The sequence below is a fragment of the Arvicanthis niloticus genome, chromosome 25 (genome assembly GCF_011762505.2).
Source record: "Arvicanthis niloticus isolate mArvNil1 chromosome 25, mArvNil1.pat.X, whole genome shotgun sequence".
Classification (NCBI taxonomy): domain Eukaryota; kingdom Metazoa; phylum Chordata; class Mammalia; order Rodentia; family Muridae; genus Arvicanthis; species Arvicanthis niloticus.
In genome coordinates this window covers 12,170,222-12,176,221 of record NC_133433.1, presented here as the reverse complement: position 1 = coordinate 12,176,221, position 6,000 = coordinate 12,170,222, and positions in this window count along the sequence as shown.

Sequence of the window (6,000 nt, the reverse complement as noted above, 5' to 3'; positions counted from 1 at the left end):
GAAAACTTAGATGAAGTAAATAAATCCTAAGTGCATAAGACCTACCCAAAAGAAAAAAATATCTCCATACACGTTTTACAAGTAATTAGATAGAAGCAGTAACTTGAAGTCTACCTACAAAGAAAAACTCAGGACCAAATGGAATCTAACAAACTTTCTAGGGAGACCTAATAACTAACACTTGTTACACTGTTCCACCAAATTAAAAAAAAAAAACACAAACACTACCAAACTCAGTCTACAAAGCTTTTATAAAATTACTACTCAAAATGGTTAAAGAAACACACACACACACACACACACACACACACACAGAAGGAAAGAAAGAAATTAATTTTAAAAAGAGGTCAAATTACAAATAATCTTGTTGAACAAAAAAAAAAAAAAAAAAAAAACCCTCAGTAGGACTATTTTCAAACTCAATTCAAGAACATATTAGGACAAATAGAACCAAGTTGGTTTCATTCTAGAGATGCAATGTTGGTTCAACATATGCACACCCATAAATATAATACACTAATAAGAACAGGGGAAGAAATCTCACAAGCATCTCAAAAGCAGAATAGGTATTTGATAGAGTTCAACACACCTTCACAATAAAGGTACTGAAGAAACTAAGAACAGATGGAGTATGTCTCAACATAGTAAATGCTATATATGGGAAATTTAAGGCCAACATTTGTCTAAGAAGAAAAAGACTGAGAACATTGCTTCTAAAATCTAGAATGAAACATAGCTGCACATTCTCTGTTCTTAATCTAGATAATACTCTACATTTTAACAAAAGCAGTAGGTGAAAGATATAGAGTGGTATAAAAGGTATAAAAAAAATAGAGCCAGGCAGTACAGAATCATGTTTTCTGCAAAGAGAAACAACATGATTCTGTGCTTAAAAGATTACAAAGACTCCACTAGAAAATTTATGGCTGTGATAAAGGCTTTCCATAAATTTCAGGATACAAAATCAGTGTATAAAAATCAGAAGCTTTTATGCACATCAATAATGAACCTGCAGAATTATGAAATAGATCTTATAAAATCTAAAATCATGTAGTAATAAAGCTAGCCAAACAGATTAAAGACCCTTTTTAAAGAAAACTTTAAGACACTGAAAAGGTAAATTGAAGAAGACATTCGATGATGAGAAGATCTTCCATGCTCCTGGATTGGCAGAATAAGAATTGGAAAGATGACGATACTTCCAAAAGTAATGTACAGATTCAATAAAAATCCCATGAAATTTTAAATGACATCTTTCTTAAAACTAGAAAAAAATCCTAAAACTCTTTTGGGAACACAAAAGACCCCAGGTAGCCAGAATAATTCTAAGGAGAAAGAACACAACTACTAGGTATCACATTTCTTGACCCCACACTATCCTATGGAGTCATAAAGACAGAATCAGCATGGAACTGGCACTGAAACAAGCATGCAGACAAATGGGGTATAATAGCAGACCCAGATGTAAACCTGTACAGCTTTAGTCACCTAAATTTTGACTGAGGCATCAGAAACACTCACTGGGGGGGCGGGGCATAGGAACCAATCATTTAAACAATTGGTTCTGGCGAGACTGGATTCCCATCTACAGAAGAATGATATCAGATGTGTATTTCTCAGCCTGAACAAAAATCAGTTCAACTTAGATCAATGACCTTAATTCAAAATTATGACTCTGAACCTGGTAAAAACACTTCAGAAGGTAAAAATAGGCCAAAAAAAAAAATCCAAGCAGAACCCCAGTATCACAAGAATTTACCAACTAGATGACATGAAATTAAAAACCTTCCTTAGAGCAAAAGAAACTATTAACAGAAGTGAACTACAGAATGAGAAAAAGACCTTCTCTGGCTATACTTCAGACAAAGAGTTAATATAGGAAGAACTGCAGAAACTCTCAAACTGCTAAGCAGTAAGTGAACTAATGAGCTGAAGGCATTTCTCAAAGGAAGACACAGAAATTCCCAATAAATTTGGAAAAGTGTTGAATATCTCAAAAAATGCAAATTAAAATGACTTTGAAAATTGGCATGTCCTAGTGAAAATGACTAACTCCAAGAAAACAAATCAGGAACGCTTATGAGAATGTGGGGAAAGAGCACCACCTGTGGGGAAGCTCTCCTTTAACCCCCAGCTCTCTTGCAGGCAAACACAGGTAGATCTTTGTGAATTCTGGTCCATTATGATCTGTGTAGGGAGGTCTGGGCCACCCAGAGCTACACCGTGCAACACTGAACCAGTAAACAAACAAATAAAGATCATGGCAGAAAAAGAACTGTTGTCGCAGTACAAATCACTGTAGCAATTTTAGAGATTCTTTGAAAACCAGGCAAGTCACTTATGATACCAAACTGCCTATTCCAGAGGTTCTTGCACATTCCTCTTTACCACTATTCGTTTTACAATATGGAGAAATTAAGCAGCCTAGATATTTATCAATAGGTAAATGGATAAGGAAAGTATAGGGTATGCCCAACAGAATTTTAGGTATCAGTCATAAAAAATGAAACTGAAAAAATCTCTTGAAACTCATGGAACTGGGAAACATTCCAGTAAGTGAGCTGACCTAGGCTCAGAAAACAGATTTGGCATGTTCCTCCCCACCCACATCCCTTAGCATCCACTTATTAAATGTGTGTATCTAGGTGGGAGTAAATGTTGGCAGAGGCAAAGAATCTAGAGAGAGGCCCACGAGACAGGGAAATAGGCTTGGAGGTAGGGTAGTGGGGAAAACAACAGAACACAAAATATATTAAAGTGGAGGTGGAGACACTTGTAAAATAATAGATCTGGGAAAGAGATAGCACAGGAAGATGAGGGAAACAGAAATGGAGACTCAGGCCAAATGAGGTATGTTTGGAAAATGTCACAATAAGACTTACTTGGTAAAGTAATAATTGATTTTAAAAAAAGACAAATTTGTACCAGTCAGGAAGCTCCCCTGTGTGGTAACTCCATCACAAGTCCAAATGGAAACTCTTATGACTCTCAGAGAATTTGAGAGCTTCTTAAAACAAGCAGTTCACTCATAGACTAGAGTCACAAATGTGAAATAGAAAACAAATTTGTGACCTGTTACTTATTTAATCGTTTGCTTAAGTGCTTTACAATAACAACATATGCCACATACAAGAAAAGAATTTAAGTCACAGGAACCTGCATGGCTGTCCTCTGAGAGGGTCTACCAGCAGCTGACTGAGACAGATACAGATACTTTCAATCAATCATTGTACTGAGCTTAGGCACCCCTATGGAAGAGTTAGGAGAAGGACTGACAGAGCTGAGGGGGATTGTAACACAATAGGAAGAGCAACACTATCAACTAACCCAGACCCCTCAGAACTCCCAGGGTCTCAGCCACCAATCAAAGAACACACAGACTGGTCCATGGCGCCTCCCCACCCCCTACATGTTTAACATAGAACTGCCATGTCTGGCCTCAGTGGAATGTGCTTGGTCTTGTGGAGGCTTGACTCCTCAAGAAGGGGGATAATAAAGGTGGAAGTAGGTGGGTAGGTAAGGGAGCACCCTCTTAGAGGTGAAGGAGAGGAGGGATGGGGTGAGGGGCTCATGGAGAGGGAACAGGGAAGGGGGACAACATTTGAAATGTAAATAAGTAAAAATAATTAATATAGAAAATAAGAACCAAAAAAAATCCAACACAACATTTTTTTCTGTGGGAAGGGGGACGACATTTGAAATGTAAATAAGTAAAAATAATTAATATAAAAAAATGAGAACCAAAAAAAAAAAAAAAAAAAAAACCTAACACAACATTTTCTTCTGTTTAGACAGCAATCCAAACAGACTTCTGTAGGACTGATGTGCTCTCGCAACACGTGCAAAGATCCTGACATGTGTGCTGCCTGGGCACAGCCTTCTAGTTAGACATCAGGAATGGGACTTGCTGCACTAGGAGGTCCACTTGGTTATAAACATTCCATTTCAATTTGTGTATCCATCCTTTATAACAGAGTGAACTGCTGTTCAGTGTGATTCTAACATGCTATACATAGACTTGGATTCAGGTTTCTTGTCAGTCCCCTGTCCTGTTTTAATGACAAGTTTGTTACTTTTCACTTGACTGTTTGCAACTGTACTTGGTGACATTACTCATTTAAAAACATGGATGACGACATGTTGAAAGCTAAGTTCCAGTTCAACATAAGAATTAGTAGATGAGACAACAGCATTGAAGTTTTCTTATGTAGATGTACTTTATGTGTGTGAAAGTGTGTGTGGGTTGTTTATATGTGTGTGCATATGTATTCTCATGGCAAGAATCTTATCTCAGGCCTCATGCTTGCATGGCGAGCACTTCACCTCCTGAACCATATCTTTAGCCACTGATATGTTATTACATATAAAATACTTCTATCATTTATTTGCTATTTTAGTCATTTTGTTGATTACATTATCTTGATTGTTGATTTTTATGTAAATAACAATGTATAATCACAATAATTGGTATGCATACTTTCTATGTAAACCGACAATGTGATAAACACAGACACAGAATGATGAAATTACTAAAGAGATATTGTCTCTCTGTAGATGAAAATGAGCACTGGAGATGATTGAAAGGGAAGAGGACAATATACAAGAAGGAGGAAGAGTGGAGATGGACGTCAGATATAGGAAATAGAACCATTTATAATATAAATAAGAGTAAGTCTTTGGTCCTGTGCCCTGCACAGCCTCTGGGGACTTGAACCTGAATGAGTACAGGAAATGACAGAAAGATACATAGAAAAGTTAAGGCTGGGTGATCTGGGCTCTCTGCTAGAGGAATCTCAACACCCCAGATGGTCAGCCTAGTTTTTGTTGTTGTTGTTGTTGTTGTTGTTGTTGTTGTTGTTGTTGTTGTTGTTTTGGTTTGTTTATTTGTTTATTTGTTTCTATATATAGAATTGAAAAAAGTGGTAGAGGGTATTTCACCCAGAAAAACAATGAGAAGGGTTTATGATATATAGCTGGATTGAAGACATGGATTTAGCTAATTGCAGTGGGAGCAGTCTCTGCAGGGAAGCAGCCTTCGGGCTTTAAATATCCAAAAGGACAAAGATATGATGAAAACTTTCTGCACATATTATCAATACTCATTCTCAGTCCCCAAAGGAAGGCTTTGCCATGGCACTGACCCTTACCTCATGTTGGGAGGGAGCTGTGCCTACATGGGTCTGAGGCTCCGAGGTCTTTGACACAGCTGCGCTCTTGTCAACAGCATACATTTCACTCAGAAAATCACTTAATCAATGCTTCCTCAATTTCCTACACTTCAGGGTGGCAAGAATCAAGGGACACTGGAGCTTTCAATCTTTCAAATCTGTTGTTTTCTAACAATTTCAGCACCTGCCAACAACATTTTATTTGTTTTTAGAGCATTTTGCCAACCTGAACAATATGTTTTCCTGAATTCTGGCTGAACTTGTTACTGTTTTCAGAGACTTCTCATTTTGTAACAAATAATATTATAAGCCCCCACCCCCAGAACTACCCATCATATTAAAATGACTATTATAGTAAATTCTCAGATTTACTATAATAAAAATAGTAAATTATATAAATTTACTATTATATAAATTAAAGTATTGAAAGTACTTCCTTGTTCTGATAGAAGGCCAGTTCTAGAGAGATGTGTGTTTAAGGAAGTAGAGATGATTTCTATTTGTTTATAGAAACAAAACCCTGTACTTTTGTGAATCATGTAGTGAAAACACTAATTAAAACAGTCATTGACCTGGGCATAATGGCATAAGCTTATAATCACAGTCCTTGAGAAGGCGAGGAGGAGGACTCTAAGTTCAAGGTCAACTGAGACTACATAATGAGATCCAGGGTAGGATTGGCACTTGAAATACCAACAGCAAAAAAGGATGTTAATAATGACTGTATTAAAAAATGTTGTGCTTGCTAATTTGTTTACCTTTTCTGTTTTAAAATATTTCATTTGCAAAGACTATACATGCTCAAGGTATATAAAGTGATTACATATTATAT